The sequence below is a fragment of the Salmo salar genome, chromosome 06 (genome assembly GCF_965601325.2).
Source record: "Salmo salar chromosome 06, fSalSal1, whole genome shotgun sequence".
Taxonomy (NCBI): domain Eukaryota; kingdom Metazoa; phylum Chordata; class Actinopteri; order Salmoniformes; family Salmonidae; genus Salmo; species Salmo salar.
In genome coordinates this window covers 6,900,109-6,922,500 of record NC_138296.1, presented here as the reverse complement: position 1 = coordinate 6,922,500, position 22,392 = coordinate 6,900,109, and the positions used below count along the sequence as shown (strand labels likewise).

At 45.2% G+C, this 22,392-nt stretch overlaps 1 protein-coding gene across 1 annotated transcript in view; it reads right to left on the bottom strand.

Moving 5' to 3' along the window:
• Positions 1–21,911, bottom strand: part of LOC106606338 (F-box and leucine-rich repeat protein 16) — a 49,579-nt gene extending 27,668 nt beyond the window's left edge. The window contains exon 1 of the mRNA XM_045719669.2: positions 21,498–21,911. The gene's annotated coding sequence lies outside the window, so the exon portion shown is untranslated. The remainder of the gene's footprint in view (positions 1–21,497) is intronic.
• Positions 21,912–22,392: the final 481 nt, after the last annotated feature.

Here is a 22,392-nt window from a genome sequence, read left to right as displayed (position 1 = left end):
AGAGAGAGAGAGAGAGAGAGAGAGAGAGAGAGAGAGAGAGAAATAGGGCCTTTCTCTGTGTAACTTCAGCACCAAGGAGAGCAGCACAGCTTTACAGCAGTTACAGTCAAAGCTACGGCTAGTGCTACTGTCATCAAGTTCCCTGGACACACAGTACTGAACCAAACTACAACACTTCACAGCAGAGAGAGAGAGAGAGAGAGAAAGAGAAAGAGGAGAGAGAGAGAGAAAAAGAGGAGATAGAGAGAGAGAGAGAGAGAGAGAGAGAGAGAGAGAGAGAAAGAGAAAGAGAAAGAGAAAGAGAAAGAGAAAGGAGGAGAGAGAGAAAAAGAGGAGATAGAGAGAGACGGAGAGAGAGAAACAGAGATGGAACAATAAGCAGTGCCATCCAGTTAGAGCTTTATATCCTGGAAGTATCCTCTACAACTGAGCTGAACATATAGAGAGCTTTATATCCTGGAAGTATCCTCTACAACTGAGCTGAACATATAGAGAGCTTTATATCCTGGAAGTATCCTCTACAACTGAGCTGAACATATAGAGAGCTTTATATCCTGGAAGTATCCTCTAGAACTGAGCTGCACATATAGAGAGCTTTATATCCTGGAAGTAAGGGACAGAGGGATGGAGGATCTCTCTCTGGTAGACTGCAGTGTTTCTGAATCCTGGTCATGGGGTCCCAAAGGGGCCAACACTAGACTAATTTCATCCTGGCCCTGGGGTTCGAAAGGGGCCAACACTAGTCTAGTTTCATCCTGGTCCTGGGGTCTGAAAGGTCCCGTGTGGCTCAGTTGGTAGAGCATGGTGTTTGCAATGCCAGGGTTGTGGGTTCGATTCCCACAGGTGACCAGTACGGAGAAAAAAATTAGGAAAAATGTATGAAATGTATGCATTCATTACTGTAAGTCACTCTGGATAAGAGCGTCTGCTAAATGACTAAAATGTAAATGTAGTGTTGGCCCTTTGGGACCTCAGGATGAAACTAGTCTAGTGTTGGCCCCTTTGAGACCCCAGGACCAGGATGAAACTAGTCTAGTGTTGGCCCCTTTGGGACCACAGGATGAAACTAGTCTAGTGTTGGCCCCTTTGGGACCCCAGGATTAAACTTTTTGGTATTTTATTACGATCCCAATTGGCTGTTTCAAAAGCAGCAGCTACTCTTCCTGGGGTCCACACAAAACATGAAAAATAACATAATACAGAACATTAATGGACAAGAACAGAACTACATACAAAAAAATTATAAATCAAGGCACACGTAGCTGTCACGTCCTGACCAGTAAAGGGGCTGGTTGTTATTGTAGTTTGGTCAGGGCGTAGGGGTGTTTGTTTAGGGTGTTTCGGGGTTGTTTGGGTTATGTTCTATGTTAGTGTATTTCTATGTTATTTCTAGTTGGTCTATTTCTATGTGGTGTTTATTGGGTTGACCTTCAATTGGAGGCAGCTGCTTCTCGTTGTCTCTGATTGAAGGTCCTATTTATAGGGGGGTTTGTTCTATGGGGGTTTGTGGGTAGTTATTTCCTGTTTGTTGCACCTGACGGGACTGTTTGGAGTCGGTTGTTTTGTATACGTGTTTATTTTGTTTTTCCTTCAAATAAAAAAGAAGATGAGTATACATTTTCCCGCTGCGTTTTGGTCCACTCCTTACGACAATCGTGAAAGAACTACCCACCACAAACGGACCAAGCAGTGGAGGAGGGAGCAGCAGGAGGAATATAAGGATTCATGGACATGGGAGGAGATCCTGGACGGGGCAGGACCATGGCACCAGGCAGGGGAGTACCAGCGCCCTAAGGAGGAGCTGGAGGCAGCCAAGGCGGAAAGGCGCCATTACGAGGCGTTATACGCACCGAGGGGCAAGTGCGAGAGGCAGCCACCAATTTGTTTTTGTGGGGGGGCACACGGGGAGAGTGGCTAGGTCAGGCAATAGACCTGAGCCAACTTCCCGTGCTTATGGGGAGCAACGGATCATGAGAGCACCGGTGTATGCAGAAGTGCGCACGATCTCGCCCATGCGCACGCACAGTCCGGTGCGAGCGATCCCAGCTCCTCGCAAGAGGGCATCCTTGCTAGAGTGGGCATCCAGCCGGGTAGGAGTATGCCTGCACAGCACATCTGGCCACCAGTGCGCCTCCTAGGCCCAGGCTACCCTACGCCTGCTCTACGCACGGCAGCCATCAGGCCTCTGCACAGCCCAGTTCGCCCTGTGCCAGCACTCCGCTTGTGCAGGGCTACTGTTACCATCCAGCCAGGACGGGTTGTGCAGGCGGTGCGCTCCAGACCGCCGGTGCCTACTCATGATCCAGTGTATCCAGTTCCCGCTCCTCGCACTAGCCCTGAGGTGCGTGTTTCCAGTCTGGTGCCTCCAAAGCCAGCACCACGCACCAGGCCTCCAGTGCGTCAGCCCAGTCCAGTACGTCCTGCTCCTGCTCCTCGCACTAGCCCTGTGGTGCGTGTCCCTAGTCTGGCGTCTCCAAAGCCAGCCCCACGCATCAGGCCTTCAGTGCGCAGTCCCCGTCCAGAGCTTCCGACGACAGTTCCCCATCCAGAGCTTCCGACGACAGTTCCCCGTCCAGAGCTTCCGGCGACAGTTCCCCGTCAGAGCTTCCGACGACAGTCCCCCATCTAGAGATTGCCCACAGTCCGGAGCCTGCAGAGACGGCCCACAGTCCGGAGCCTGCAGAGACGGCCCACAGTCCGGAGCCAGCAGAGACGGCCCACAGTCCGGAGCCAGCAGAGACGGCCCACAGTCCGGAGCCAGCAGAGACGGCCCACAGTCCGGAGCCAGCAGAGACGGCCCACAGTCCGGAGCCAGCAGAGACGGCCCACAGTCCGGAGCCAGCAGAGATGGCCCACAGTCCGGAGCCAGCAGAGACGGCCCACAGTCCGGAGCCAGCAGAGTCGCCCTACAGTCCGGAATCGAAAGACGCTCATCAGCCCCGAGTCTCCAGAGACGCTCATCAGCCCCGAGTCTCCAGAGACGCTCATCAGCCCCGAGTCTCCAGAGACGCTCATCAGCCCCGAGTCTCCAGAGACGCTCATCAGCCCCGAGTCTCCAGAGACGCTCATCAGCCCCGAGTCTCCAGAGACGCTCATCAGCCCCGAGTCTCCAGAGACACTCATCAGCCCCGAGTCGTCCAGAGACGCTCATCAGCCCCGAGTCGTCCAGCGACGCTCATCAGCCCTGAGACGTCCAGCGACGCTCATCAGCCCCGAGTCGTCCAGCGACGCTCATCAGCCCCGAGTCTCCAGAGACGCTCATCAGCCCCGAGTCTCCAGAGACGCTCATCAGCCCCGAGTCGTCCAGCGACGCTCATCAGCCCCGAGTCGTCCAGCGACGCGCCCCGGTCCGAGGTCTTCAGCGACGCGCCCCGGTCCGAGGTCTCCAGCGACGCGCCTCAGCCCGAGGTCTTCAGCGATTCGCCTTAGTCCAGAGACTTCGGGAGGGGTAAATAATAATAAGCAGTTAGCGGGGGTGGACAGGTTAAGTTGGGGAGTAAGGCCGGAGCCTGAGACACCTCCGTAGTAGGAGGTTGGGAGGGGGGGTGTAGCACAAGAACCGTCGGTGACGGTGGCCACCCTCCCTTCCCTCCCTTTAGTTAGGGGATTATTTTTGTGTTGGGGTTTATTTTTATTTTTTTTATTTGTTTTAAGGTGCATCCGGGGTCTGCACCTTTGGGGGGGGTACTGTCACGTCCTGACCAGTAAAGGGGCTGTTTGTTATTGTAGTTTGGTCAGGGCGTGGCAGGGGGTGTTTGTTTAGGGTGTTTCGGGGTTGTTTGGGTTATGTTCTATGTTAGTGTATTTCTATGTTGTTTCTAGTTGGTCTATTTCTATGTGGTGTTTATTGGGTTGACCTTCAATTGGAGGCAGCTGCTTCTCGTTGCCTCTGATTGAAGGTCCTATTTATAGGGGTGTTTGTTCTATGGGGGTTTGTGGGTAGTTACTTCCTGGTTTAGTATTTGTTGCACCTGACGGGACTGTTTGGAGTCGGTTGTTTTGTATACGTGTTTATTTTGTTTTTCCTTCTTCAAATAAAAAAGAAGATGAGTATACATTTTCCCGCTGCGTTTTGGTCCACTCCTTACGACAATCGTGACAGTAGCCTACATAGCAATACATACACACAAACTATCTAGGTCAAATAGGGGAGAGGCGTTGTGCCGCGAGGTGTTGCTTTATGTTTTTTGAAACCAGGTTTGCTGTTCATTTGAGCAATATGAGATGGAACAGAGTTCCATGCAATAATGGCTCTATATAATACTGTACGCTTTCTTGAATTTGTTCTGGATTTGGGGACTATGAAAAGACCCCTGGTGGGGAAAAACACGCTGGTAGGCTTGACAAGACAAGACGAACAGGCAAAAGACAAAAAGAAAACACAGGTATAAATACACAGGGGATAATGGGGGAAATGGGGACACCTGGAGGGGGCTGGAGACAAGCACCAGACAGGTGAAACAGATCAGGGTGTGACACACACAGCTCTGACACACACACTTACCCCACCAGACATCCTGTACTCCTGTTTCTCTCTTGCCCCTGTTTTTCTAGTTTTTCTGGTTTTGACTAGTCTGCCTGCCCTGACCATGCCTGCCGTTCTGTACTTGTCGAACACTGCCCCGGATTACTGACCTCTGCCTGCCCTGACCCTGACCCTGCCTGCCTGCCATTCTGTACCTTACTGACCCTGCCTGCCTGCCGTTCTGTACCTTACTGACTCTGCCCTGGATTACCGACTTCTGCATTCCCCCTGTTTTGTTAATAAATATCTGTGATTCAAACTGTCTGCATCTTATCCTGAGTTCTGATAGTGTGTGAGAGAGAAAAGAGAGAGAGAACAGAGAGAGAGAAAAAGAGAGAGAGGACAGAGAGAGAGAGAGAGAGAGAGAGAGAGAAAGAGAAAAGAGAAAGAGAGAAGAGAGAGAAAAAAAGAGAGAGAGAGGGCTGTAATGGTTTGCGGTCCCTCTTGCCACTGCCATATATGCCAGGGCAACTCATCAGTGGGGGTTAGGGGACAGAAAGGAAGGGTGGAGAGAGGGATGGAGGGAAGGGATGAGAGAAGGAGAGAGAGGTTCCTCAGAGTGGATGGTCTTGGCAGTTAGTGTCTGAGAGGATTTGATCTTTTTTTTTTGAAGCATTTTGTCTGTCCACTTTCCCTCTACCAGTGCAGATGGAGAAAAGGATGAAGCGAAGGAGGGAGGGAGGGTGAGATGTAGGGATGGAGGGGAGGGAGAGAGTAGTCTGCCTTATCAGTGTTAGACCAGCTGGTGACCTGAAGCGTAGGACACTGCTGTTCAATCAAAGCCTGAAACCAGAAGTTTCTGGAGTAAGCCAAAACAAGGTTTTTCTAATCCCAAGGAGAAAGATTGATCAACTGAACAATGTGTATAGCGTTGACGCAAAGACAAGAACACAGCTTCATTGCAAATCAATTCAAACCTGCTTCTTTGGAACAGGACAAACATGTTTATTTGTATTTCTCTCTCTCAGGGGCGGTCGAGCAAGGGAGGGGTGAGAGAGAGAAAGAGAGAGGAGAGAGATCAGAGTTGTGAGTACAGAGAGACAGAGAATGAGAGAAGGAGAGAGATCAGAGTTGTGAAGTACAGAGAGAGAGAAGGAGAGAGATCAGAGTTGTGAAGTACAGAGAGAGGAGAGAGATCAGAGTTGTGAAGTACAGAGAGAGGAGAGAGATCAGAGTTGTGAAGTACAGAGCGAGAAGGAGAGAGATCAGAGTTGTGAAGTACAGAGAGAGAAGGAGAGAGATCAGAGTTGTGAAGTACAGAGGGAGAGAGAGAGAGAGAGGAGAGAGATCAGAGTTGTGAAATACAGAGAGAGAGGGAGAGAGGAGAGAGATCAGAGTTGTGAAGTACAGAGAGAGAGAAGGAGAGAGATCAGAGTTGTGAAGTACAGAGAGAGGAGAGAGATCAGAGTTGTGAAGTACAGAGAGAGGAGAGAGATCAGAGTTGTGAAGTACAGAGCGAGAAGGAGAGAGATCAGAGTTGTGAAGTACAGAGAGAGAAGGAGAGAGATCAGAGTTGTGAAGTACAGAGGGAGAGAGAGAGAGAGAGAGGAGAGAGATCAGAGTTGTGAAATACAGAGAGAGAGGGAGAGAGGAGAGAGATCAGAGTTGTGAAGTACAGAGAGACAGAGGATGAGAGAAAATGAAAAAGGGGTGCATTTCTCAGTTCTCTCCCAGCCCCTCCTCCCTCCCTCGCCATCTCCATATTTCTCCTCTGTCCCCCTTCCACCCCCTCTCCATCTCTCTCCACCCCCTCTCCATCTCTCTCCACCCCCTCTCCATCTCTCTCCACCCCCTCTCCATTTCTCTCCATCTCTCTCCACCCCCTCTCCTTCTCTCTCCACCCTCTCTCCTTCTCTCTCTTGCTTTACTAGCATGATGTAACAATGTACATATTGCCAAAGCGTACACTGGAAATTAAGTGATTAATTTACAATATTAACCCTCAAGCTACCGACATATTTGACATACATCGATTACCAACTGGGGTAATTTGGACCCCAAGAAGAAATGATTTTAGAAAAAGCTACAATTACAGAAAAAAAATCTATTTCTTTCTTATCAAAACATCATTACACAAGTAATTCATGTTATCTGAAATAGAAAATGGCCAAAGTAGACTGTTATTTTAAGAAAATTCGTTAATTTGCATATTCTGAAGAACAAAAATATAAAATTGTCCTTTATAGAATGTGCAGCTTTTTTCCACATTAGTACTAAAATCATTTGATTATAAATCAAATCAAAATGTATTGGTCCCATACACATGGTTAGCAGATGTTAATGCGAGTTTAGCGACATGCTTGTGCTTCTAGTTCCAACAGTGCAGTAATATCTAACAAGTAATCTAACAATTCCCAACAACTACCTAATACACAAAATCTAAAGGGATGAAATAAGAATATGTTCATATAAATGTATGGATGAGCGATGGCCGAGCGGCATAGGCAAGGTGCAATAGATGGTATAAAATACAGTATATACATATGATATGAGTAATGTAAGATATGTAAACATTATTAAAGTGGCATCATTTAAAGTGGCATTGTTTAAAGTGACTAGTGTTCCATTTATTGAAGTGGCCAGTGATTGGGTCTCAATGTAGGCAGCAGCTTCTCTGAGTTAGTGATGGCTGTTTAGCAGTCTGATGGCCTTCAGATAGAAGCTGTTTTTCAGTCTCTCGGTCCCCGTTTTGATGCACCTGTACTGACCTCGCCTTCTGGATGATAGCGGGGTGAACAGGCAGTGGCTTGGGTGGTTGTTGTCCTTGATGATCTTCTTGGCCTTCCTGTGACATCGGGTGCTGTAGGTGTCATGGAGGGCAGGTAGTTTGCCCCCGGTGATGTGTTGTGCAGAACACACTACCCTTTGGAGAGCCTTACGGTTGTGGGTGGAGCAGTTGCCGTACCAGGTGGTGATGCAGCCCGACAGAATGCTCTCGATTGTGTATCTGTAAAAGTTTGTCAGGGTTTTGGGTGACAAGACAAACTTCTTCAGCCTCCTGAGGTTGAAGATGCGCTGTTGCGCCTTCTTTACCACGCTGTCTGTGTGGGTGGACCATTTCAGTTTGTCTGTGATGTGTACGCCGAGGAACTTAAAATGTTCCACCTTCTCCACTGCTGTCCCTTTGATGTGGATATGGGGGGGCTCCCTCTGCTGTTTCCTGAAGTCCACGATCATCTCCTTTGTTTTGTTGACGTTGAGTGAGAGGTTGTTTTCCTGACACCACACTCCAAGTGCCCTCACCTCCTCCCTGTAGGCTGTCTCGTCATTGTTGGTCATCAAGCCCACTACTGTTGAGGGTCAGCAAAGTGGAGATGTTGTTTCCTACCTTTACCACCTGGGGGCGGCCCGTCGAAAGTCCAGAACCCAATTGCACAGGGCGGGGTTGAGACCCAAGGCCTCCAGCTTGATGATGAGCTTGAAGGGTACTATGGTGTTGAATACTGAGCTGTAGTCAATGAACAGCATTCTTACATAGGTATTCCTCTTGTACTGATGGGTTAGGGCAGTGTGCAGTGTGATTGCATCGTCTGTGGACCTGTTGGGGCGGAAAAAAACTGAAGTGGGTCTAGGGTGACAGGTAAGGTGGAGGTGATATGATCCTTGACTAGTCTCTCAAAGCACTTCATGATGACAGATGTGAGTGCTATGGGGCGATAGTCATTTTTTTTGCCTTCATTTTTCTTTGCCTTCTTGGGTAGAAGAACAATGGTGGCCATGTTGAAGCATGTGGGGACAGCAGACTGGGATAGGGAGTGATTGAATATGACCGTATACACACCAGCCAGCTGGTCTGCGTATGCTCTGAGGACGCAGCTAGGGATGCCGTCTGGGCCAGCAGTCTTGCGAGGGTTAACACGTTTAAATGTTTTACTCAAATCGGAAAGAGAGAAGGGGGGGGGGCGCAGTCCTTGTTAGCGGGCCGCGACGGTGGCACTGTATTATCCTCAAAGAGGGCAAAGAAGGTGTTTAGTTTGTCTGGAAGCATGATGTTGGTGACCGTGACGTGGCTGTTATTGTTTTTGTAGTCCGTGATTTCCTGTAGACCCTGCCACATACAGTTGAAGTCGGAAGTTTACATACACTTAGGTTGGAGTCATTAAAACTTGTTTTTCAACCTCTCCACATATTTTCTTGTTAACAAACTATAGTTTTGTCAAGTCGGTTAGGAAATCTACTGTGTGCATGACACAAGTAATTTTTCCAACAATTGTTTACAGATATATTATTTCACTTATAATTCACTGTATCACAATTCCAGTTGATCAGAAATTTACATACACTAAGTTGACTATGCCTTTAAACAGCTTGGAAAATTCCAGAAAATGATGTTATGGCTTTAGAAGCTTAGAAGCTCATTTGAGTCAATTAGAGGTGTACCTGTGGATGTATTTCAAGGCCTACCTTCAAACTCAGTGCCTCTTAGCTTGACATCATGGGAAAATTAAAATAAATCAACCAAGACCTCAGAAAAAAATTGTAGACCTCCACAAGTCTGGTTCATCCTTGGGAGCAATTACCAAATGCCTGAAGGTACCACGTTCATCTGCACAAACAATAGTACGCAAGTATAAACACCATGGGACCACGCAGCCGTCATACCGCTCAGGAAGGAGAAGCGTTCTGTCTCCTAGAGATGAACGTACTTTGGTGCGAAAAGTGCAAATCAATCCCAGAACAACAGCAAAGGACCTTGTGAAGATACTAGAGGAAACAGGTACAAAAGTATCTATATCCACAATAAAACGAGTCCTATATCGACATAACCTGAAAGGCCGCTCAGCAAGGAAGAAGCCACTGCTTCAAAATCGCCATAAAAAAGCGAGACTATGGTTTGCAACTGCACATGGGGACAAAGATCGTACTTTTTGGAGAAATGTCCTCTGAAACAAAAATAGAAATGTTTGGCCATAATGACCATCGTTATGTTTGGAGGAAAATGGGGTAGGCTTGCAAGCCGGATAACACCATCCTACTGTGAAGCACGGGGGTGGCAGCATCATGTTGTGGGGATGCTTTGCTGCAGGAGGGGCTGGTACACTTCACAAAATTGATGGCATCATGAGGTAGGAAAATTATGTGGATATATTGAAGCAACATCTCAAGACATCAGTCAGGAAGTTAAAGCTTGGTCGCAAATGGATCTTCCAAATGGACAATGACCCCAAGCATACTTCCAAAGTTGTGGCGAAACGGCTTAAGGACAACGAAATCAAGGCATTGGAGTGGCCATCACAAAGCCGTGACCTCAATCCTATAGAAAATGTGTAGGCAGAACTGAAAAAGCATGTGTGAGCAAGGAGGCCTAGAAATCTGACTCAGTTACACCAGCTCTGTCAGGAGGAATGGGCCAAAATTCACCTAACTTATTGTGGGAAGCTTGTGGAAGGCTACCCAAAACGTTTGACCCAAGTTAAACAATTTAAAGGCATTGCTACCAAATACTAATTGAGTGTATGTAAACTTCTGACCCACTGGGAATGTGATGACAGAAATAAAAGCTTAAATAAATAATTCTCTCAACTATTATTCTGACACTTCACATTCTTAAAATAAAGTGCAATTTTTACTAGGATTAAATGTGTCGTGTCTTTGGGGCACCATTAAACTGAAGACATGTTTATCAAATAACTCCCTGTAATTATTATTATGCGATTAAACTGATTCATCGTTCAACTGTAATTAACTAGGAGATCGGGGCACCAAGGAAAATATTCAGATTACAAAGTTATAATTTTCCTAATATAACTTTCCTATATTATAACATTATATATTATATTATAGTATCTGACCGATTATCTTCTGGTTTAAATGGTGTATTCTTTACCTCGTCAGTCTCATTCCAAACGTCGTAAATTGTTGTTATCTGCACGTACCCTGTCTTCACTAAGTCATCCATACATCAATTGTCTTCAAATCATTTATTTACTAAACTAAGTAATTCACAGAAAGCATACAAACAGTAGTTATCGTTACTAAGAAATGGTAGAGTAATGTGCCCTAGTGGGCTAAACCGGCATGGCGGCTTGTTAAACAAACAAGGGGGTTGAGGGCAGTGGAGAAGGCACAACAGAGTTGATAAATATTAACAATTGATATGCTAATCCTTTGCACATGAACGCTCACTCATTCGGGAACAATTGCAATCAATATATATTTACGCTCAGTGTGTCTTCGGGATCCTTGTTGGAGAGTTTTTGTCCGCGTTCTCTCTCTCGGTTAGAATGGATCTTTCAAAGTGACATTCGTTCATGTCGTTATAGAATGGATGTTTCGTCGGTCTTCGCGTTCAATGACACCGAATTTCTAGCTGCAGACTAGTAATTAATATCAAAGACTTGTTATTATTCTGTCGGTATCGATAGTCTAAAAGTTTAACTACGTGGTATGGTCAAAGTTCAGTAGAGGAATGCACGGTCAAACCTTGGCTCTCTCTTCTAAGGTAAGCTGGTCTAAAGAAAGAAATTCTGGGTGGGGGTTTATACTGAACATAGAAAAGGCTGTCACATGACGCCTTGTCCTGTCTGTGTCCCTGGGGGCGTGCCGATGACTGAGTTAAGTTTTGTACAGAAATACAATTCTCTCACATTAACATCAGTACATAGCATCTCAAAATATTCCAAATAGCTTTAATCTTATTAAATCATTTTATACAACCATTAGATGTAAGTCTCATCGCTGAGGCTAGTATATAAACCTTAGTATGGTAATATGGCCATATTGTCTCTAATGAGCCTCACACAATTGTACCAAGCGGACCAGTTCGTAGCTGGATTCTTCACCGATCTTTTATACCTTCTCCAGAACATAAATGTCGTTCGGTTCTCCAATTCTGTGAGGTGGAAGAATCCTTTGTTCTCTCCATGAAAACACTCTGTCTCTTTATACTGGGGCCATGAGGCAGGACATTCTCCTTTGGAATTTTACGACCCCTTCACACAGCCTTGTGTCAGAAGTATAGAGGTCGGGGGATGGTGCATAGAAAACCCAGAGGGCAACGTCATGACAAATGTCAGGAATTGTGAAAAGCTGAGTTTAAATGTATTTGGCTAAGGTGTATGTAAACTTCCGACTTCAACTGTACGTCTCGTGTCTTAGCCGTTGAATTGCGAATCCACTTTGTCCCTGTACCGGCTGTTTCACTTGTTTGATTACCTTGTGGAGGGAATAACTACACTGTTTATATTCAGCCATATTCCCAGACCTCTTTCCCTGTTTAAATGCGGTGGATCGCGCTTTCAGTTTTGTGCGAATGCAGCCATCCATCCATGGTTTCTGGTTAGGGTAGGTTTTAATAGTCACAGTGGGTACAACATCTACAATGCACTTCTTTATAAACTCACTCACCGAGTCAGCATATAGATCGATGTTGTTATCTGAGGCTGACCGGAACATATCCCAGTCCGCGTGATCAAGACAATCTTGAAGCGTGGATTCTGATTGGTCAGACCAGCGTTGAATGGTTCTAGTCACTGGTAAATCCTGTTTGAGTTTCTGCCTATAAGACGGTAGGAGCAAGATGGCGTCGTGGTCGGATTTGCCGAAGGGAGGGCGGGGGAGGGCTTTGTACGCATCGTGGAAGTTAAGAGTAGCAGTGATTGAGTGTATTACCCCCGCGTGTAGTACAATCAATATGCTGATAGAATATAGGTAGCCTTGTTCTCAAATTTGCTTTGTTAAAATCCCCAGCTACAATAAATGCAGCCTCAGGATATATGGTTTCCAGTTTATATTGAGTCCAGTGAAGTTCCATGAGGGCCATCTTGGTGTCTGCTTGAGGGGGAATGTACACAGCTGTGAAGATAAATGACGATAATTCTCTTGGGAGGTAATATGGCCGGCATTGGATTGTAAGGAATTCTAGGTCGGGTGAGAAGAAGGATTTGAGTTCCTGTATGTTGTTATGATTACACCATGAGTCGTTAATCATGAAGCATACAACCCTGCCCTTCCTCTTCCCAGAGAGGTGTTTATCTCTGACAGCGCGATGCATTGAGAAGCCCGGTGGCTGAACCGATTCCGACAACATATCCCGAGAGAGCCATGTTTCCGTGAAACAGAGAATGCTATAATCGCTGATGTCTCTCTGGAAGGCAACCCTTGCTCAAATTTTGTCTACCTAGTTGTCAAGAGACTGGACATTGGCGAGTAGTATACTCGGGAGCGGTGGGCGATGTGCACATCAACGTAGCCTGACCAGGAGGCCGCTGCGTCTGCCCCTTCTGCGGCACCGTAGTTTTGGGTCGGCTACTGGAATTTGATCCATTGTCCTGGGTGGTAGTCCAAACAGAGTATGCGCTTTTGGAAAGTCGTATTTCTGGTCGTAATGTTGGTAAATTTGACGTCGCTCTTATATCCAATAGTTCTTCCCGGCTGTATGTAATAAGACTTAAGATTTCTTGGGGTAACAGTGTAAGAAATAATACATACAACAACCAAATAGTGCATAGTTTCCTAAGGACTCGAAGTGAAGGGCGGGGGTGATATAGTATAGTATCATTTCGTTTTTCAAAATGTTCTAAATTCTGAAAATATTAATTTAGTCATTTATGTTGTAAAAACTACTGCCATTTAAAGTGGCAGTACACCAACATTTGAAATATACTTAAATGTATTGATAAAAAATGCATTCAATTCACATCAAGAAAGTGATCCTAAGAGACAGCGACCAAAAATACGGCTTAGTTTTCTTTATTTAGAAGACAGCATTAGCATCACTGTTGAGAGTGGTAGGGGCTTTGGCAGCATGGTTTTAAATGTCAAAATCCTTTAAACCAATGGTAAAGCACCCAAAACACCTTAACAAGTTGCACATAAAGAATATTGGAGAATGTTATAGGAATTATGGTATTTTTAATATACTATTTTCAGTAGAATACGATTTTTTCCAAGAATACACACCAATAGAGCACTATGTGTACATTCAGAGGGCAGCTGCTCTACCAAGTATTTATACCACTGACAGACTTTATGAGCAGCTGGTTTCAGTACTACAGCTCTACCAAGTATTTATACCACTGACAGACTTTATGAGCAGCTGGTTTCAGTACTACAGCTCTACCAAGTATTTATACCACTGACAGACTTTATGAGCTGCTGGTTTCAGTACTACAGCTCTACCAAGTATTTATACCACTGACAGGCTTTATGAGCAGCTGGTTTCAGTACTACAGCTCTACCAAGTATTTATACCACTGACAGACTTTATGAGCTGCTGGTTTCAGTACTACAGCTCTACCAAGTATTTATACCACTGACAGACTTTATGAGCAGCTGGTTTCAGTACTACAGCTCTACCAAGTATTTATACCACTGACAGACTTTATGAACAGCTGGTTTCAGTACTACAGCTCTACCAAGTATTTATACCACTGACAGACTTCATGAGCAGCTGGTTTCAGTACTACAGCTCTACCAAGTATTTATACCACTGACAGACTTTATGAGCTGCTGGTTTCTGTACTACAGCTCTACCAAGTATTTATACCACTGACAGGCTTTATGAGCTGCTGGTTTCTGTACTACAGCTCTACCAAGTATTTATACCACTGACAGACTTTATGAGCTGTTTTGACTGCAGCTAAGCCTATACAGTGGGATCCTAAATTACTGACACCATTGATAAAGATGAGCAATAATGAATGTATATAATAAATAATTCAAATAGTGAGGTATATTGTATACAAGAAAATTGAGGAAATATTATTTTATACTAATGCTATTGCTCATTTTTTTTAATTAAAAAGGTAGGGGTCAAAATTATTGACACCCCTAAAGAGTCTTACAAGTAGAGTAGTCAAAAGTTTAGTATTTGGTCCCATATTTCCTAGCACGCAATGACTCTCTCTCCCCACCACTGTGACTATTATTACTTGACCCTGCTGGTCATCTATGAACGTTTGAACATCTTGGCCATGTTCATTTATAATCTCCACCCGGCACAGCCGGAAGAGGACTGGCCACCCCTCATAGCCTGGTTCGTCTCTAGGTTTCTTCCTAGGTTTCTGACTTTCTAGGGAGTTTTTCCTAGCCACCGTGCTTCTACACCTGCATTGCTTGCTGTTTGGGGTTTTAGGCTGGGTTTCTGTACAGCACTTTGTGACATCGGCTGATGTAAAAAGGGATTTATAAATACATTTGATTGATTGATTTGATCATCAAACTTGTGACTCCACAAACTTGTTGGATGCATAACGTACTGCGTCATTTTGGAGTCACTTTTATTTCTATTGGGCACAAAATAATCTGTGTGTTAGTAGAACAGGTTTGTGAACTCAGCCCCAGGACCAGCTGGATGAGGGGACTATTTTCTTTGCTCAGCTCTTGGCATTGCAGGGCTTGGTAATGATATGAGAGGGGGTCACTGTATTTTAAATGTTTCCAAAACTTAATTGCTCTTTTTTTAGTTTTTATTATTAGTGGATATTGTCCCAGTTCTGCCCTGCATGCACTGCCTGTAGTTTTATATCTCTCTCCACACTAGCCCCTCTCTCTCTCCCCCCACAAGCCCCCTTTCTCTCCCCCCACAAGCCCCCTCTCTCTCTCTCTCTTCCCATAAGCCCCTCTCTCTGTCCCTCTTCCCTCTTCCCTCCCCTCTCTCTGTCTCTCTTCCCTCCCCCTATCTCTCTCTTTCTCTCCGCCAGCCCCTCTCTCTGTCCCTCTTCCCTCCCCTCTCTCGCTCTCTATTTCTCTCCCTGCCAGCCCCTCTCTCTGTTTCTCTCCCCACCAGCCCCCCTCTCTGTCCCTCTTCTCTCCCCCTCTCTCTGTCCCTCTTCCCTCCCCTCTCTCTACCTCTCTCTTTCTCTCCCCACCAGCCCCTCTCTCCCCACCAGCCCCTCTCTCCCCAACAGCCCCTCTCTGTCCCCCTTTCCTCCCGCTCTCTCGATCTCTCTCAATTCAATTCAATTTCAATTCAAGGGGCTTTATTGGCATGGGAAACAGATGTTAACATTGTCAAAGCAAGTGAAATAGATAATAAACAAAAGTGAGAAAAAAAACAATAGTGGTGTCAAAAATAAACAATCCCCTCCTCTCTCCCTCTCCATCTCTTTCATTAGCTTAGTTGTTTAGAGCATGCTAATCAGCTCTTTCATTAGCTTAGTTGTTTAGAGCATGCTGATCATCTCTTTCATTAGCTTAGTTGTTTAGAGCATGCTAATCATCTCTTTCATTAGCTTAGTTGTTTAGAGCATGCTGATCATCTCTTTCATTAGCTTAGTTGTTTAGAGCATGCTGATCAGCTCTTTCATTAGCTTAGTTGTTTAGAGCATGCTGATCATCTCTTTCATTAGCTTAATTGTTTAGAGCATGCTAATCATCTCTTTCATTAGCTTAGTTGTTTAGAGCATGCTAATCATCTCTTTCATTAGCTTAGTTGTTTAGAGCATGCTAATCAGCTCTTTCATTAGCTTAGTTGTTTAGAGCATGCTGATCATCTCTTTCATTAGCTTAGTTGTTTAGAGCATGCTAATCATCTCTTTCATTAGCTTAGTTGTTTAGAGCATGCTAATCAGCTCTTTCATTAGCTTAGTTGTTTAGAGCATGCTGATCATCTCTTTCATTAGCTTAGTTGTTTAGAGCATGCTAATCATCTCTTTCATTAGCTTAGTTGTTTAGAGCATGCTAATCAGCTCTTTCATTAGCTTAGTTGTTTAGAGCATGCTGATCATCTCTTTCATTAGCTTAGTTGTTTAGAGCATGCTGATCATCTCTTTCATTAGCTTAGTTGTTTAGAGCATGCTGATCATCTCTTTCATTAGCTTAGTTGTTTAAAGCATGCTAATCATCTCTTTCATTAGCTTAGTTGTTTAGAGCATGCTGATCATCTCTTTCATTAGCTTAGTTGTTTAGAGCATGCTAATCATCTCTTTCATTAGCTTAGTTGTTTAGAGCATGCTAATCATCTCTTTCATTAGCTTAGTTGTTTAGAGCATGCTAATCATCTCTTTCATTAGCTTAGTTGTTTAGAGCATGCTGATCATCTCTTTCATTAGCTTAGTTGTTTAGAGCATGCTAATCATCTCTTTCATTAGCTTAGTTGTTTAGAGCATGCTGATCATCTCTTTCATTAGCTTAGATATTTAGAGCATGCTGATCATCTCTTTCATTAGCTTAGTTGTTTAGAGCATGCTGATCATCTCTTTCATTAGCTTAGTTGTTTAGAGCATGCTAATCATCTCTTTCATTAGCTTAGTTGTTTAGAGCATGCTGATCATCTCTTTCATTAGCTTAGTTGTTTAGAGCATGCTAATCATCTCTTTCATTAGCTTAGTTGTTTAGAGCATGCTAATCATCTCTTTCATTAGCTTAGTTGTTTAGAGCATGCTGATCAGCTCTTTCATTAGCTTAGTTGTTTAGAGCATGCTAATCATCTCTTTCATTAGCTTAGTTGTTTAGAGCATGCTAATCATCTCTTTCATTAGCTTAGATATTTAGAGCATGCTGATCATCTCTTTCATTAGCTTAGTTGTTTAGAGCATGCTAATCATCTCTTTCATTAGCTTAGTTGTTTAGAGCATGCTGATCATCTCTTTCATTAGCTTAGATATTTAGAGCATGCTGATCAGCTCTTTCATTAGCTTAGTTGTTTAGAGCATGCTGATCATCTCTTTCATTAGCTTAGATATTTAGAGCATGCTGATCAGCTCTTTCATTAGCTTAGTTGTTTAGAGCATGCTAATCAGCTCTTTCAGTCTCCTGAAAGCTCTCTGGACTAAGAAGGTATTTTCCTGTGTTTAGGCTGCTAAACACACCCGGGTTAGACAGGGATACAGAGGAGGGTAGGGGAGAGGAGGGGAGAGGGAAGGATGGGAGAGCAGTTAGAGAGGAGAGGGAAGATGTGTCCTCCAGCTGTCCATCTCTCTAGGGATCAAGCAGGAAGTACTGTATATAGCCCTATTGCATCTTGGTAGATGGAGTTCTTCTGCACTGTACTCTACAGATAATACAGCTTCATAAGGGTAGACTCCTGTCTTCTGGAATGATATGCACATTACAATTATTTATAATATACAGTATGTGTTGTGTGTTGGGCTATTGGGAACTGGTGATGTACTTGTACATGTCTGGGTGGTGGTGTTGGGCTATTGGGAACTGGTGATGTACTTGTACATGTCTGGGTGGTGGTGTTGGGCTATTGGGAACTGGTGATGTACTTGTACATGTCTGGGTGAGGGTGTTTGGCTATTGGGAACTGGTGATGTACTTGTACATGTCTGGGTGGTGGTGTTGGGCTATTGGGAACTGGTGATGTACTTGTACATGTCTGGGTGGTGGTGTTGGGCTATTGGGAACTGGTGATGTACTTGTACATGTCTGGGTGAGGGTGTTTGGCTATTGGGAACTGGTGATGTACTTGTACATGTCTGGGTGAGGGTGTTTGGCTATTGGGAACTGGTGATGTACTTGTACATGTCTGGGTGGTGGTGTTGGGCTATTGGGAACTGGTGATGTACTTGTACATGTCTGGGTGGTGGTGTTGGGCTATTGGGAACTGGTGATGTACTTGTTAATGTCTGGGTGGTGGTGTTGGGCTATTGGGAACTGGTGATGTACTTGTTAATGTCTGGGTGGTGGTGTTGGGCTATTGGGAACTGGTGATGTACTTGTTAATGTCTGGGTGGTGGTGTTGGGCTATTGGGAACTGGTGATGTACTTGTTAATGTCTGGGTGGTGGTGTTGGGCTATTGGGAACTGGTGATGTACTTGTTAATGTCTGGGTGGTGGTGTTGGGCTATTGGGAACTGGTGATGTACTTGTTAATGTCTGGGTGGTGGTGTTGGGCTATTGGGAACTGGTGATGTACTTGTTACATGTCTGGGTGGTGGTGTTGGGCTATTGGGAACTGGTGATGTACTTGTTAATGTCTGGGTGGTGGTGTTGGGCTATTGGGAACTGGTGATGTACTTGTACATGTCTGGGTGGTGGTGTTGGGCTATTGGGAACTGGTGATGTACTTGTACATGTCTGGGTGGTGGTGTTGGGCTATTGGGAACTGGTGATGTACTTGTTAATGTCTGGGTGGTGGTGTTGGGCTATTGGGAACTGGTGATGTACTTGTTAATGTCTGGGTGGTGGTGTTGGGCTATTGGGAACTGGTGATGTACTTGTACATGTCTGGGTGGTGGTGTTGGGCTATTGGGAACTGGTGATGTACTTGTTAATGTCTGGGTGGTGGTGTTGGGCTATTGGGAACTGGTGATGTACTTGTACATGTCTGGGTGGTGGTGTTGGGCTATTGGGAACTGGTGATGTACTTGTACATGTCTGGGTGGTGGTGTTGGGCTATTGGGAACTGGTGATGTACTTGTTAATGTCTGGGTGGTGGTGTTGGGCTATTGGGAACTGGTGATGTACTTGTTAATGTCTGGGTGGTGGTGTTGGGCTATTGGGAACTGGTGATGTACTTGTTAATGTCTGGGTGGTGGTGTTGGGCTATTGGGAACTGGTGATGTACTTGTTAATGTCTGGGTGGTGGTGTTGGGCTATTGGGAACTGGTGATGTACTTGTTAATGTCTGGGTGGTGGTGTTGGGCTATTGGGAACTGGTGATGTACTTGTACATGTCTGGGTGGTGGTGTTGGGCTATTGGGAACTGGTGATGTACTTGTACATGTCTGGGTGGTGGTGTTGGGCTATTGGGAACTGGTGATGTACTTGTACATGTCTGGGTGAGGGTGTTTGGCTATTGGGAACTGGTGATGTACTTGTACATGTCTGGGTGGTGGTGTTGGGCTATTGGGAACTGGTGATGTACTTGTACATGTCTGGGTGGTGGTGTTGGGCTATTGGGAACTGGTGATGTACTTGTACATGTCTGGGTGAGGGTGTTTGGCTATTGGGAACTGGTGATGTACTTGTACATGTCTGGGTGAGGGTGTTTGGCTATTGGGAACTGGTGATGTACTTGTTACATGTCTGGGTGGTGGTGTTGGGCTATTGGGAACTGGTGATGTACTTGTACATGTCTGTGGTGATGGTGTTGGGCTATTGGGAACTGGTGATGTACTTGTAAATGTCTGTGGTGATGGTGTTGGGCTATTGGGAACTGGTGATGTACTTGTTAATGTCTGGGTGGTGGTGTTGGGCTATTGGGAACTGGTGATGTACTTGTTAATGTCTGGGTGGTGGTGTTGGGCTATTGGGAACTGGTGATGTACTTGTACATGTCTGGGTGAGTGGTGTTTGGGCTATTGGGAACTGGTGATGTACTTGTACATGTCTGGGTGGTGGTGTTGGGCTATTGGGAACTGGTGATGTACTTGTACATGTCTGGGTGGTGGTGTTGGGCTATTGGGAACTGGTGATGTACTTGTTAATGTCTGGGTGGTGGTGTTGGGCTATTGGGAACTGGTGATGTACTTGTTAATGTCTGGGTGGTGGTGTTGGGCTATTGGGAACTGGTGATGTACTTGTTAATGTCTGGGTGGTGGTGTTGGGCTATTGGGAACTGGTGATGTACTTGTTAATGTCTGGGTGGTGGTGTTGGGCTATTGGGAACTGGTGATGTACTTGTTAATGTCTGGGTGGTGGTGTTGGGCTATTGGGAACTGGTGATGTACTTGTAACATGTCTGTGGTGAGTGGTGTTGGGCTATTGGGAACTGGTGATGTACTTGTTAATGTCTGGGTGGTGGTGTTGGGCTATTGGGAACTGGTGATGTACTTGTTAATGTCTGGGTGGTGGTGTTGGGCTATTGGGAACTGGTGATGTACTTGTAAATGTCTGTGGTGAGTGGTGTTGGGCTATTGGGAACTGGTGATGTACTTGTTAATGTCTGGGTGGTGGTGTTGGGCTATTGGGAACTGGTGATGTACTTGTTAATGTCTGGGTGGTGGTGTTGGGCTATTGGGAACTGGTGATGTACTTGTTAATGTCTGGGTGGTGGTGTTGGGCTATTGGGAACTGGTGATGTACTTGTAAATGTCTGTGGTGATGGTGTTGGGCTATTGGGAACTGGTGATGTACTTGTAAATGTCTGTGGTGATGGTGTTGGGCTATTGGGAACTGGTGATGTACTTGTAAATGTCTGTGGTGATGGTGTTGGTTTTTTGGTGTGGAATGTATACGCTTGTGGGAAAGAATTTCCTCCCGTGAAGACAATCAACTCTATTCTATTCTATTCTATTCAATTACATTCTATGTCCAGTTCATCATGTAGAATCAAACGTTTATCCTATAGCAGAAACAGTTCCTCCTATGCTGTAGCTATGTTGTAATACCATTAGGCTAAACTGATTTAGGCCTATGCTTTGCTATGCTGCACTGATAATAGCCTAATAAACTATGCTGTAACACGGTTACATAGCCTACTGTTATATGCCTATGTTACAGGGGAGGGGACTGGTGTGGCCTCTGACTGGTAGCCTAATACATGGAGATAGTCAGAATAGCCTAACTAATCTCCATTACACAATTATACTGTATAGAATAGATAAGGCTGCACAATTTACAGAATAGGCCTATAAGCGCGTTTACGTCATAGGCGTGGGAAAGGTTGGCGTCATATGTTTGCGGTCGCGTTCCTATTTTCCCAGCCCGCTGCTGCGGCTCGCACTGTGCTGCGTACCGAGGCAAGACAAAGACTCGCGATATCATCTACACATACAGCGATAACAGGAATGCAATGATACTTTCTGTGTTTTCATAATCACTTCTATCGATGGTATATCTTTCAATCCCGTTACCAATCATAATCGATAAATAGCCTAGGCTATCTCTGTGCGGATGAGCAATGAACGGTTATCCATCGAGCCGATCGCAGGCTAGATCCAACTCCTCTGTCGCTGGATGATTTCAACGAGGACAGGGTGGTGTTGCTGAATGGTTACATGGTGATCCGTGATCGATAATGTAGCCTATGTAATATCAGGTTGAGAGGGCTGATCACAATGTATCAGTTCAGCTCATCAGCATCAGTCCTTCGGTGAGAATAAGAAGAATCAAACCGCTGAATGCTCTGCGCATCCCTTACCTCTCATACGCTGCTCACTCGGTCATTACTCCATGATCGGCGAAATGTCCCGGTTTACTCTGGTCACGTTTCCCTCAACGTTACAGCTCGCACGAGAAGAAATAAATCTATAACCCTAGAAACGGGAGCAGCAGCAGCCCTTCCCGTTACCGGCTGTGCCTGGTGGAGGCAAGAGGGACACCCTCCGGTACTGATGCCATCGACGCGTCAATCCGATCCTTAAATCCGGAGACGGATAAAAACAACGCGTATGTTACACAAAATAGATGTTTTACCCTCAAAATCCGTTAACGCTCAAATAAGGGGCATCCGATACCTCTTCATTCAATATTCGTCCACTGTCACACAAAGCGTGATTTTCCTCTCTCGCTCTCTCTCGATTGCTCGCTCTGTCTCGCTCTCTCCTCCTTTCTCCTCTTCTCTCCTATTGGCCGCCCTCTCACGTGTGTGTCGTGAACAACATTAGCCTGATCAACAGTTGTGGAATCGGCGATTCACCTTCAAAATAAAAGATCCTATTGAAACTGATGCAGATTAAAATATTGGAATCATGCCACAATTGCTCGAGATCACGCAAAACAAGGTTGGAGTTTTGTTACATAAATAAAAATACATACAATAATTAGTCAATTTGACAAGAACAAAAAATCAGTTGAAATCGCATTGTGGATGTATAGACTTCGGGATTGCATTAGGGCATAGTTATATTACAATGTACAGCCTTACTTATGGATCTGGGGTCCATGAAACGGTCTATCAGCCTACTCAGTGACACCCACAGAACACACCTGCAATGAGTTGTCATTGTCTTATCGCAGGACATGAACTGTGGCAAATCACCTTCCCAGTCAGTCTATTGTGCGTATTGAACATTCATATTGCCATGTACAGCCTT